Source organism: Centropristis striata, chromosome 21 (assembly GCF_030273125.1).
Source record: "Centropristis striata isolate RG_2023a ecotype Rhode Island chromosome 21, C.striata_1.0, whole genome shotgun sequence".
Lineage (NCBI taxonomy): Eukaryota > Metazoa > Chordata > Actinopteri > Perciformes > Serranidae > Centropristis > Centropristis striata.
The window spans coordinates 16,710,731-16,725,208 of NC_081537.1; the positions used below are offsets into that span (position 1 = coordinate 16,710,731).

The 14,478-nt window shown below is 40.0% G+C and overlaps 1 long non-coding RNA gene across 1 annotated transcript in view; it reads left to right on the top strand.

Annotated features, from left to right (window-relative positions):
* Positions 1–12,221, top strand: part of LOC131959361 (uncharacterized) — a 113,956-nt gene extending 101,735 nt beyond the window's left edge. The window contains exons 5-7 of the long non-coding RNA XR_009389443.1: positions 1,124–1,219; positions 10,434–10,496; positions 12,045–12,221. This is a non-coding gene — a long non-coding RNA (uncharacterized LOC131959361). The remainder of the gene's footprint in view (positions 1–1,123; positions 1,220–10,433; positions 10,497–12,044) is intronic.
* Positions 12,222–14,478: the final 2,257 nt, after the last annotated feature.

Genomic DNA, 14,478 nt, shown 5'->3' on the forward strand with positions numbered 1-14,478 from the left:
ACAAAGGATCAAGTGCCCAGTAAGACAGACAGCTAATAGATAGAGAAGCAAGAGGAGCCTCATTTAGAGAGGAAGGGCTGTTTGTGCTGCCAATATGACAAAGGGGAAGTCGACAACCATTGATCCATGCTCACGGATGACAGCTTAAAAATTCAGCAATAATCATGACAAATGAGGAGAGGCACCACAGCCAGAAAATTATCAATAATCTGCGTCTGAGAAGAAATGCCAAGGTCAGAGAGAAAAGGCTACTGAAGTTCTCTGTGTGTGTGGACGCTGCCAGGTGATATATTGGTAAAGATAGGAGGAGCAGGAGAAGTTATTAATTAAGTTTTGGATCCCACAGGGACATGAATGTCCCTCAGTATAGATTCTTGCCGGAGCCCACTGAATGCCAAGGGCAAAGAGACCATTATGTAACAGACAGTTTCTGGTGGCTTTGATCCCTCACTGGGGAGCTGCTGGATGGATTTGCTGTATCAATAACTCAATCCCCTTTCAAAGGGAACCTGGAGAAGGCTGAGGCATTAGTAGCATCGCGTTTCATGACAGGTCACTGCTGATGTGGGATTTACCTATTTATTCATCCGAACATTTCTCAGTCGCCTGTCCTGGTCAGGGTCGCGGTGGCAAACAAAGTATCAGAAGAGTCATTTTCTCTAACAACTTTCTCCAGCTACGAGTACAGAATCATCAAGCCCTCTAAGGCCAGCTGGGTGATATAGCACATCCAGCGTATCCTCCCAGTTGGTGATGCAGGGAGGCATCCTCACTAAGTGCCCAAACCTCCTCGCCTCCCTCCTCTAATCATGAAGGAGCAATGGCTTGATGCAGAGATCATTCAGAATAGCTAAACTCCTCACTTTATCTTGTGAGATGAAAACAGTTTCTTAAGTTTTTTAGTTACTCAAAGCTGGGGACTGTTTGATTTCTTTCTGCTAAATTAATTGATAGAGCTTCGCTTTATAGCTCAGCTCTCTTGTCACCATCACTGTCTTTAACAAAGCCTTGGCTATTGTACCAAATTCCCCTAACAAGTGGGCAGTCTCTAAATGCTTTTCACTGTCACTTGTGACAAATACCCCAGAAATAACTCTTTCTTCTCTTCTTCTTTTTTTTTCAGGAGACAGCCGTCACTTCAGCCTCTGAAATGATGATCTCCATTCTGGCCATGTTGCACTCCACATGCAAACCACAGCAGATCGCAGGTCATATACAGGTCAGTGCAGATATCATTGTCACCAAACACTCTTCAGAGCAGGGGGGACTTAACAGATTTTAAACATCAATGTCTATTTACAGTTCTTGTGGAGTTCTACTGCTCCAGAGGGAGTGGTCAGTTGGGGTTGAGGATTACTAATTTGATAAATATAAAGTATGGAGTTTGACAGAAGTAGGTTCACAAGACTTCTGTTGCCCGCTCAACATCTCTGCTTGAGAGTGGCAGCTCAAGACAGCATTAGCTGCTACACAATCTGGTAACCAATCGTCTATCGGTCTGACGGTGATTTAGCCAGTTTTTTCACTTTATTTTGGGGGTTCTGGTATCTCCAGAGGATATCTAAATAACAGAAAAGGGATATCCGGGCCAAGACTTCTTCTTCCATTTGCTGGTCATTGTTTACAGTAGCTGTGTTTACATCAACAGATTCTTTGTGCATTTAGCAGATTTGCATGAGAAAAGCTGGGTGGAAACACCAAAATTTGATACAAGTTTTGAAAATGCATATAAAAGTTTGTACACTTGCTTCAGGTGGTTTGTGTCTTTTTCGAAAAGTAGTAAATGTGCAAAACAGGAGACAAAGTTCTGACGTAGCTAACATTTAACTCACATGACTGATCAGCTGTTGCTGCTCTGCTGGTCAAGACGAGCTGACATGAAATAAAAATTATAAGTTGCCCAACTGAAGCTAATTTCTGAAGACTTCATTTTCTCTCGTGGGTCGCCAAAGTTGTCCAATTAGCATCCTCTTTTTTGTTGTTTTTTTCTCTCTGGCGCAATTTCGACTTCTACTGTTTACTGATGTATTAGCCTACAGCAATACATTTAACTGTCATCTTCTGATGAAAGTACATTTATGCAGCTTTGTTTATTCGTTCTAAACCAGTTGATAGAAAATGTCCGTAATTTGCATTTTCTTTAATGCGACATTTTAAAATTTTGCTTCAGAACTTTGCTTTGACTTAAATGGAAACAGTGCTGTTGTGATTAGCAACTTGAAATGTGAGATTGGAATTAAGAGATGACATCTGCCACCAAAATCTTTCACAAATAGCCAGTTTATGATGGATATATTAATGCAAATAGATTTTAGGAAAGTAATTTAAAGCAAAATCATTACCATACATAAGTAGATGGGTTCAGAGATTGCTTTTTGACCGATGTGCCCGCCTCTTTAGCTCCCCACATGGACTGCTTACCTGTAGTCAACCAAAGCCAGCGCAAACTTAATAATTGGTGAATAATAGGATTACTAGCGCATGTGGGCATCCTGCATCTTTGGTTCTGCTGCAATTATTTTGATAATTTCTCTCATTACTCTTTTAAATAAGACAACCAATACAAGTTGTTCTGCAGATTCTTCCACCCATCACAGCTGCCTTGTCACTGACTAGTTAAGAAACAACTAAGTGATGTTAGCCACAGCGAAGGACACCCCCCCCCCACCCTTTAATCTTCCCATCTGTTTAGAGGACGTTGAACTAGAATTTATGAGTTTGCTCTTCAAACACTTCCACTGTCTTAAATGTACGCTCATGTTTTATTCAAATTTATATATAGAGGAAGAATTTCATGATTAATCTGATTCTAGCGGAGGATGAAACACTGCCTATGATGATTTAGAGGGCAGTTTGAATCAGTCACATGTTTGATTAGCTAAGTACATACACACAAAAACACACAGTGAGTCATAGACATCTGAGTAAACCTCTGCCTCCACGAATGACACATGCTCTAACCGACATTGTAGTCATTACTAAATTTATGAAATTCCTGACAAAAACTATCATATTAGCTTGGCCATATTATACACAAGGTGACCTCGCTGACTATATTGTCATACTCATTATCTGTAATGAAGTCAATGGCTTGTTCTGTAGTTGAGGCAATTAATAGTTGCATCATTAGACTTAGCTGTCTTTTCATTTAGGCTTAGTAAGTTGCATAACACTAATGTCCTGGGTTATTTGCTGTGAAAGTAGAATGAAAAGGGAGTAAACTGTAAAGCAGTAAAAAGGAGTTGCTGACACAGCCAACAGAGCTCGTTTCACTGAGATGCAAATACAGTAATGCAGCTGCAAATGCACTTTTTTGTACCTTTTTTAAATGATCCCAGCAAGTCTCTTGTTCAGCCAAGGTTCAATGGGCCACGAGGTCAAAAAGACAGGTCAATAATTTACCAGTTGTGTCACGCTGCTGTGATTGAGTCGTCATCTGGCTTTGGGACTTGATTTGTGACCTCTGTGTGAAAAGTGGCATGTGGCTGTAGGTATGCACACTTCAGGAGAGGTGAGCTTTCTCGCATCTCTGGTCCAAACTAGCACACTGCTAATAACAACACGAGATATTAATCCTCCGCCGGTGAAAACGGTCATGCAGCAAAGAGGCGGAGGTGTGAAACAATTAAGCATCCCCAGCAGCTCATTTGTTGGGGTGTGTTTGCCGTCTTTACCAGGTCTATAGAATGTTCACATCCATTCACACAGAGTTGTAAATTTTCTCAATACTGTTAGCATCATAATGCTATTTGTCGCCTCAAGAGGGATGATAATTCTGTCATATTATTACCGCCCAGACGATGCCCACACACTTCCTTTTGCCTTTGCTGTAAGGATAAAGCACAGTTCCTGTTTTTCTGGGACCATCTGTAAGAAAAAAGCAGCCCAAGGTAAAAACGATGACTGCAACTTGGCAGAAGATTAAACGGGCCCTCCGCAAAAGCCATTAATAATTCTCATATTTTGGAAACAGACCATACATACAGAATCTGTGGTATTTAATCTCCTCTCTCAGCGAATAAAAAAAAGGTCAGCTGGGAGGGAGAGCCTTTTTTTTTCTTCCCCAGCCCAGAGTGATGGGCCTAGCTTTTCCAAGGCACCCCATTTGTCTGTCAGGGCTGTGAGCGGAGCCAGTGATTTACTTTCCATCACATGAAGCTCATGTCCGGTTGATGATACTGCCAGGCGGGATATGGGGAGAATTTGTCACCTGGAGCTTTGACAGGGAGATAATTGCTGATAGTTAGCAGAATAATAGGATATGAGCATTGATAGCCACACATGGTTTAGGGAGTATTTGTTGCTCACACTTCAGAACACATTTTCGCACATCATTTCAGCGTTGACTCGGAGATCACTGAACCTAATCAGCCTGAAACAACCAACACATTAAAGCAGTATTTAGGGAAAAATCTACATGCATGATTTTTTTTCATTAATATAAAGTGAAAGGTTAGTTATTATATCAACACTTTAAGCAGATTTTGCATGTGATGTAATTATTTATACAGATGTCTCAACAGTCTGGGATTTGCTTTGAGGCCATTGAAGCTGTTATTATTCAATGGAATAATGAAATATGCAGCTAAAAAAATGTGCTACATGTGTCTTTGTTTTTGGGGGTCATGAGGGGCAGTTACATAAACATAAGGCTACAACTAAAGATTCATTTCATTATCTATTAAACTGCAATTATTTTCCCAATGAATTGTCTCAGTATCTCAAAGTCCAAGGGGGTGTCTTTAAATGTCTTGTTTTGTCAGCCCAAAACCCAAAGATGTTCAAATGAGTATGATATTTAGAGAGAAAAGCAGGAAATCTCCATATTTGAGAGGCTGAAAACTGCATTTGCTGACATTTTTGCATGAAAATTAAGAATTCGTCAATTATCAAAATAGTTTGCATAACTTTTCAATCGACTCAATCAACTAATCAGTTAGTCGACTAATCATTGCAGCTTTACAGTCACATAAGTCACTATTTTTCCTATATGCAACTCCCGAACATCAGAACAACAAAGGTGAGGAGATGAATACATTTATCTATTAATGATTATAGGGTCTAGAACACCGAACAGGTATTCATGGCTGATAGCAGAATCTTTAAAGGAAATCCCACCAACTGTGTTAAACACAATGTTGTTCATAACAATAAAAACATCAGTATGTCATGTATTGATGGTGCCACGCCTTCTTCTATCTGCTTGTGTGTCATGGTGAATATCCACAGCCTCAGACAAGAACCCTCCGGCCAATCAGCAGGTCTCACACAGCCTCAACACCTCTGCCGAGCTGCATCCACAAACAACAGCTCTGCCTGTGGCTACAAACAAGGCGAGGCACATCATAGCACAATACAGAACTATTTCAAACTCGCCAGGAGTTGCATCCCCCCTCCCCAACACAAGTTAAAGGTTATTTTTCTCTCATTATTTCTTGGTCGATCCTCTACTTGTGCCAACTGTAACCTCCAAAGTGCAGCAGTCAGTGGATACGATGCTCGCTCTTTTCTTTTTGGGAGTTTTGACTGTACTTGGTTTCATGTTGACAGGATTTCCAAAATCCTCACATTCCTGAATTGCAGCTGACCTGACAGTTCATCTAGGATCTTTTACTGTTCTTTTTTTAAGGCTAATTTGGACATCTTATAAAAAACATTCAGTCCAATTAGTTTGAATAAAAAATCCAAAGTTGAGTGTGCATGTGAAGTTATACCATTCCCCCAAGTGCCCCCTGATTTCCCTTTCTAATGGTATTGGCGCCACATTGGGAGGATAAGTGTTGTGTGTTTTAAATTCCCTTCAAATAAAAGGACAATGAAGATCTTTGTTGAAAGTTAATTTGACCCAAATGTTGGCAAGGCGAACACACAGTTTTCCTTGAGTGACTTACAAAAGAGACGGGTCACATTAGACAGCCGTAATAGATGGAGCAGCAAAGGAGTGGTGCAGATAAGGGAAATGTGCCAGAAAACTCAGCTGTGGGGGTTAGGGAATAATCTCTCTATAATAGCCAGTGTTGGGTCAGAGAGCACTCCCGAACCCCCCCGCTGTCTTCCTGTGTGTTAACTAACGCTCACCAGAGTGCTGCCTGAACTCGGGGCTGGCACAGCCACAGAGTGGGATCCAAACTCTCAGCAGCTCTGCGACCTGGCTGAACCTCTACCTACCGCCCCTCAGTGGGAGGGGGGAAACTGCTGAAGAAGTCCTCTGAGCCAGCGAGAGGCTGATTTAGGCAGATTTACCCCCCTCCCAGCAAAAATATAACTTTGAAATGAAACACAAATTATCTCTGTTGGGAGCTGTGAAATATTTACTGCTGTTTTTTCAGTTGGTGTGGTTTTATGTGCCGTTTGTGTATTGGATAGTTAATGGTGTGTATTTTCTGCTCGTTTGTTGTACTTGTTTTTTTTTCCAAGGATACATGAAAGGATAAATCTTTTTACCATACCAAATATTCTTATTGCCGGTCCAAGAGCGACTTGATGCATGGGTGGAATTACTTTATTCTGTCCTGGGCTCCGGGGCCATGGACATCAGGCTTTTTTAAAACAATGATTTGGCTGAAATGATCCAAATGGGAAGGGGTTGCGAGACATGTAGGTCCCACTAAGGAACAGGGTTTAGCCCTATGACTTGTCTCATTCTAACTAGGCCTAATGAAGGGGGGGCTTTAAGAAGTCTCCAGCATGCAGCCAGGCATTACCGATTAGGTCAGTGGAACGGCCGCTGGGCTGAGCATGATGGATGACTGGTGGAATGAGTTTCTGCCTGGCGGTATTGTGAAATCTTTTCATTGTCACTGACGGGGCCTATGAAGGGGACTGATAAATGAGGGAGCAAGTGTCAGAAACGCCCTTCTTTGCCCGGCTGTGGCTTTAATATCTCCCCCAGCTACACAGTCAAGAGTATTGATAAAAGCAAAAGTTTTAAAAATAACCCACGATTGGTGGAGCCAGGCGAAGCGAGGAGATGGGGATGATTAAGGCGACCGGCTGCCGGACCCGACCCAGGGATGGTCGCTGTAAACACCAGTCGAGGCCGGTGCCCATGCTGGGAAGAGGGAGTCGCTTTTTATGGGGAACGGGTGTTACCTCAGTGACACGGCACCATGATGAATGTGTTGCCTCCATCTGGTTTCAGCACATGTAATAAATATCTGGAATCATGTTTGACCTCTCTCACTTAGCAGACACATCTTTCACATCGAAAACATCCAAAAGGGAATCATGATTATGGGCGTGTGTGGTAGGGAGGGTGCAAGGCCTGGATTTTTTTTTCAATATCTTGAGGTATTAGTGCAGCAAAAGCAAGTGCATTGCAAAATGCAATGTCCATCCACAGCCATAAAGTACTTTAATGATAAATTAATTAAAAAAACATCAGAAAAAAGCTAAAACATGTCCTTTGCAGGGTCCAAGAGTCCCAGGTGCCGCCTTTAATTGCTTGTTTTGCCAACCAACAGGCTTAAATCCAAACATTTTTTTTATTTTGAAGAGGAACAAATCCTCATGTTTGAGAAGCTGAAGTATTATAAGTAAAGTATTAAAGTGTAATATGTAACATTTCTATATCCAATGTCTAAAAACGAACGGTTGGGATGGTGTGAAAACCATAAATAAAAATAAATTCCATCAGAGTTTAGATATTTACAAAAGCAAAAGTTTTTCTGTTATTCAGTTCACTTTTGAGTATAAAATATACTTCGTATACAACGTCTCAACTTCGTTGGAATCGGGTTGTACATTATCTGAAATTTGCCACAATTTTCAATAATCCAGAGAAAATCAGAGTAATGGTCCATTAGCATTCATTTGGCTGTCTGTCAGTGGCGTCACTTCCTCTTTACGTCAGCGTCATGCGTCATGCATCAGCGTTGGTAGTCTGCCAGACGATGTCATAAACTTTGTGATGACTTCGTGTCCGGTTTTAAGTCATCTTTTTTTAAGATACCCTTTTAGATCTTGGCCGTTTTACATTTTATAATTTAACTGGATGAAAGATTTTAGTAACATAGAAACCCAGATTTTTAATGAGTGTTTTTGGGTCTTTTTGCTTTGGAGAGGAGGTTAGAAGGAATTCTAACCAGTAGAAACTGTCTACATTGTTCCTTCTTATGTTATTGTTTCGACTGCAAGTCCCCTAGTGGCAGAAAATTACACATTGCACATTTAACATGACTAACAGATTATCAGAATAGTTGTTTTCTGCCAATCAACCAACCAACCAATGGATTAATCAACTAATTGTTTTAGCATTGCCCTCAACAGAAGAGTGTTTATGAAGCAAAATGACCAAAGTAAAAACATGCACAGCTTTTCCTTTTATTCTACTCGTCCTGCAGCTTTGCGGTCTGACCTTGCAGCTTCTGTGCCCCATCCATCTTGGGCTGTTTAGCCATTTCACTGGATACATACCGCGCAGATTAACACAATTCATCACCACAATCATCCTCGATTCATCACCCTTCCCAATGAATGTTTTGACATCTAGTTAATTTTCTGCTGATGATTTATCAAATTATAATTACCATACTCTGAAGGAGTCATTCATTATGTTGATACATGATAATGATGCCAAAGTGGATTGAATTTTAAGTAAGTTCTCTGTGATTATAGCATATGCATTATTGTGAGTAATGCCTTACAATTTGGTCCCCTCCAGCAGTGGAAAGTCTTGGGACTCTGTTACTGTTGTGACAATAAATGCACAAACAGGCAGCTTGTCAATTTATTTTTTCACCGCAAAGTGTTGAACGAGGGCATTCAGAGCATGAAAAAGTCAGATTCAGGACTCTGATTTAAGGTGCTTTGTAATTAACCGGTGCACTAATTCAGTCAGGGCTTCAGGTAAAGACTTTAATAGCTTCAGGTTTAGCAGCAGTGCTCAGGTACTTTATTAACAGTTCACTTGTTCATTGAGCCTTACATCTATGGTTTAAAAACAATCAATACAGGGACTGGTCAGCTATGCAGACCACAAGACAGAGAGTTAATCTATTCATTAATCTTGTTATTATTTAATTAAAATGCTCATAAGGCTGCTAAGAAGTCAGTAGAGCTGCAGGTAACGATTATTTGCATTATCGATTAAACTGTCACTATTTTTTCTCGCTATTTAATCTATTAGTAGTAATGTAAAGCGCTTTGAGTGGTCGCAAAGTGACTAGAAAAGCGCTATATAAGTGCAGGTCCATTTACAACTTACCATTAGTCTCAAAAAATGCTGGAAAATGTAAAAGATTACCCTCCAAGGCAATGTTGTTTGTTTTTGTTTATTAAATTTACACTAAAATGCAACAGAGAAACACCAAATTCAACACATTTGAGCAACTGGAACCTTTGCTTGGTAAATGAATTAATCCCCTAATTATTCCAGTGGGAGTAGTCATGTAATGATAATTTTGACATGTAAAACTTAAATGAAATGATGCAGACTTATTGTGTCACTGCACCTTCATTCTGTCAGTTTCTTTTACTGTCAGACTGGGCTTTGCACCTTCTTGTTTCGCCGGCTAATTGGAGGCGACTCAGATTGAATTAATGCTGTGTGCTGTATTTGGTATGTAAAAAGCATGACTCTGTTGTTTTGTTCAGAAAGACTGCATGTCATCATGCAGAGTCGGGCAATTAATTAGTACAGTGTTCACAGAGGGCGTCATGAGTTCAAGAGGCTAGTCACCTTTCAGTGGGTCGATTCGACTTGATGGTGGACACTTTCCAAATCTAATGATAATGTGTCATGGATCTAAAAGTGGGATAGATATGCTGCTGATTGGAGGGAAAAAATAAACCTTTAATAATGCCTTTTTCTGTGTATATTACAGCGATTAATTAATGGTCATCATAAAAAATTATGCTGTATTCACACCAAGACCAGGGTGTCCGTGGGGTCTTAAAAATTTATAAAATCCAATAATTTAATTCAAATTCAAATGTTTTTAAATGTCATAAAATGTCTTAAATACGATTTCTTAAGAAAATACGAAGGTCTTAAAAATGTATTAATGTTACTTTTAGTCAAAACAAATGCATAAACTTCAGTCTCCCTTTTAAATGTTTCGATTTGAGGATGCAATTACATAACTACAAAACAGAACAAAGTACCCGCAGAGCCCGATCAGAAATTATCGAGCACAACCAGCGAGTGTGGTGTATGCGCGCCGCAGTGTGTTAGAGTCTAGCATAGCAGCTGAGAAAACTTAACAAAAGACCACAGCAAAGCCAAATTACTTATGTAAGATGAGTAAGTGCGAACAATTTAATTCCAGTGTGAAAGAGCTGTGAATAAATTCATATACTTTGCAAATATTTCCGGGCCTCCGATTTTTTGCTTCATGTCTTTTGTACTTTTTTGCCAGTATGGATGTGAAATGGGTCTTAAATTGTATTCTTTATGGTCTTAAAAAGTCTTAAATTTGACTTGTTGAAACCAGCAGAGACCCTGAAGACCGAAGAATGGGGGAAACAAACTGCGGACTTTCACCCAGGACAATGGGGTTAGTATCTCGAGTGAAAACAAAAGTAAACAATTTTTAATGTAACTTAAGTTTTTTCCGCAACTTACTGTAGTCACGCTCCCCTCGTAACTACTTCACTTCTGCCATTTCTTACATTTATTTACTTACACCTTATCAGGAAGTTTTTTGCCCTAAACCTAGGTCCAGTGATGGAAGAAGTATTCAGATCCCTTACTTAAGTAAAAGTACTTATATCACACTGCAAAATTACTCCACTACAAGTAAAAGTTCTGCATTCAAAACTTACTTCAGTCACAGTACAAAAGTATCACAAGTAAAAGTACTCGTTATGCAGAATGAACCCACTGAGATTGTTTTATATACTCTAAATATATTATTGGATTATTATTAGTGATGCATTTGTATAAGCATGTTTTCTCAAAGTAGGGCTGATTTTAACTACTTAATATATTTTTATGTGGTTTAACTTATAAACATGCATACTCATTTTAAATTGATCATATTTTTTATGTTAATTCTCAACCTGAAAACTTACTAAAGCTGTCAGCTAAATGCAGTGGAGTAAAAAGTACAACCAGGTCAGTGGTTTTGTAGCATAAACTCTCATAAACTGCAGCTTTTTTTACAACCGCAAACTGTACGTGAATGTATAATGACGTGTCTGCTATTTTTAGAACACTCTGTTGAACCCCAAGCTGCTTTTGACAGACGCTCATGTGTTGTTAAGGTTGAAGATCTTAAGTTGGCTTTTTCCACCCCAGTTGCGAAACATATTTGTAGTGAGTTATTAACAAGTTTAACAGGTACAAACAAGCTGTAAAGGCTTTATAGCTCGTTTTGAAATGGCAGCATTGATGAATTGATGGTAATATTTAATTTAGCCTTCATTGAACTTCTCATGATAACTTTGCAGCCCTTTTGGCACCTGTTTGTTTACACAGTGCTTTTGCCAAATGGATAACACAATAGACTTCAGAAATTCTTCTTCTTCGTCTCATAATTACAACACGGAGGCTTCAGCGAATGTTTTCCCCACTCAGCTGTTTGTGTTTACAGTCCGTAGGATCTAAGGAAGAAGGGCGGCTGTTCTTAAAGACACACGTTCCTCCAAATCTGACTGGAACTCTGTTTCTGAAAATTATTTTTTGATACATTTGTCTTCATGGGCTCCTTACTTATAAGGAGACTCATTTAGCTGTCCACTTCCATGTTTCTCCTGTATCTCACTAGTGGCCATTTTGTCAGGCTAAGTGCTCAAATTGAGCCATTTTGTCTCACTTTAAAATAAACCAACATCTATTATGGTGATCTTTCATTTAAAGCTCCTTTACCTGTCACCTCCACCTCTATCCTCTTCCCTAGCTTCCCCTACTTGCCCTGGCCCCCAAGAAATGCATGTTGGGTAACCTTGTGAGGGCTCGCCTCTCCACTCCAGGCTTGTCAGCCCCAATCTGCAGTCATTTGGTGTGAAATGTGCGCCTTGGTCCAGGGCTCTCAAGGTCAGGGCCTGGTAATTGATGTTGCTTATTCATCTGTTTCCTGTGTCTTTTCTCCCTCCTAACACAGCGGCCTTTGTTTGGATAAATTGTTTGAAGATTTACTGTAGTTCTTCAAGGCCCCGAGAAGTGTCCCCCTGCTGCCCGAGCTCAATGTCCCTGCCTTACTGGAGGCCCAGAGCTGATGACACACTGCTGGTCTTGGACAAAGGCCTGTTTTTCTAAGACAAGATGGAGGGAGCATCTCCCTGCATAACAATTGAGGCAAGACTTGAATGAGACTTCCAGTCACTCTTGTGTACTCTAAATCAAGCTTTAAAATGGTTCCTAAAAGAAAGAAGAAAAAGAAATCTGACTTTTGTATGCTTTACATGAGGAGTTTTCCTTCTCTCTTTCCCTCTGAGCCCAAGTAACAGAAGGATAAATTGGGGGGTTTGTTCAGAAATACAACAAAGTGACACATCCAATCCAAAATTATATGCATATCAAAATTTCCTTCTCCTAAATCTTCTAAATTGCCTTTTCTTTGGCAGGAAATCCTGGCAGCTCCACAAATCTGAATCAGAATGTCCAAGTACTACGAACATCTCTAAAGTAAAGAAGAAGAATAAAAACAAACTTTGAATACAGGCTAAAGTGAGTCTCCTACAAGCACATGAAGTATCTGTATCACCACTTCTCGAGCCTCCGCAGCACTGTGCGCCCTTGATGGCTGTCACCCAAGGTGCAGATAAACAATGGGCTCATTTGAAAACAAAGAAATGATTATGGGGGGACGTTTAATCCCAGCTTGACATGTCAGCAGGCTGCATGGGCGACAGCTTTCAAGAGAGGCTTTGAAGTGGCAATCTTTTCAGATTCTTGGCTCATTACACAATAAAGAACGCTTCACATGTAACTCAAGTGGGCTGGGAAATGATGGTTAATGATGTTTATGGGCTCCTTTACTTGCAAGTGAATTTACAAGATTGGCCGTCATGTGGCTAGCTGGCTCTTTTTAAGTAACAGGGACGTGAGCTGACAGGAAACATCTCAAGAAGTTGAACCTGTTTTCATATTCATCCACAGAGACATAATTAGTACTACACTTATCATTGACTACATTTACATGCTCACTTTTATACTGAATTTGATACAGGTCATAGAGAACCAATGGAGTTGGTTGGAGACCTAATTTTCTTTGACAGCTTGAGTTTACCCATATCTTTAGGCGTTACAGCTACAGTTAAAAATTGCAACAAAAATAAACAACTTCGTTGCTTAAACATCACTTCAGTGTAAATATACCAGCAGTTGTCTACCCACAAGTGATTAGAGCCACGGGGCAATCGCACCGAGCACTGGCCCCTACAGCAATACCTGGATTTTTTCTTCTTCCTTTTCCGGACACAATTTCGTCCCGCTACTAGTTCTGCAACTCTTCGAGTTAAAGGACAAATTATATCGGGATCGGTGTCGTATTACTTTTCTCTACGGAATACGAATTCCCAACGTAAGTTGCAAAAAACTGCCCAAAATTTTACATTGAAGTGAATGGGATGGCCGGAACAATAATTGGAGATTTTCAAACGTCTACTTCACCTAGAGACTCCATTTAAACGTTAAACAGTAGACACAAGTCTTGTGTTGTGTTTTTTTTAATCAATCCCTGTTCAATGACCATGATCATTTTTTGAGAAATTCTGAGATTATAATGGCTGTGTATTGCATGGAATGTTCGTGTCACAGTGTGTGACATCATCGCCAGAATGTGGAGGGAGAGAAAAAATTGTCAAAAAAGAAATTTGAAAACTGCCCTCCAGGCCGCAAATTCCACTCTACAGAAATAATTTATACATAGAAACGTAGGAAAATTTGTCTTCTCACTCACAATCCTCTGATAAAGCTGTCAGAGTCATAGTTTGGGCGTAGGATGCACAGATGCGCCACCAACATGCACCAACAGCCCCATTGACTCCCATATTAAAAATGCAGGAGGATTTCTGTAGAAAAGCATATTTAACAGTTTTTCAGATCGCTCTTACAAAGCTATTTCTTCATTTTTCTTCACAAAAAACATATGTAGCTGTTCAGGAAGAACTCAGGATGCTCAAAGTGAAGTCGGATCAATAATAGGTAATATGGTTTTGCCAAAAAATGCTTTCTGTTCGAGGCCAGAAATTGATTGCTCTGCTCCGATTGCCTTTGATCCTTTGATGTGATCACAGTTTCAGATACATGCACGCACACACACACACATACTCCTCCAGATACACATGCTTCACACACACACACACACGCACGTAACTTTCGTTACACACACACACACTCCTCCAGATACACGTTTCTCACACACACACACATTTTGAGGTAGGTTACTGTATAAATAAATTCTTAAAAAGCAATGCTTCTTGTAGGTGTGCTCCTTGTATATAATATAGTATCATAACATTACTAGTATTAATTGTTTGAAATCTCTGAAGAATCTCATCGTAGTGTACACACACCGGCAGTAGCCCGCGTGG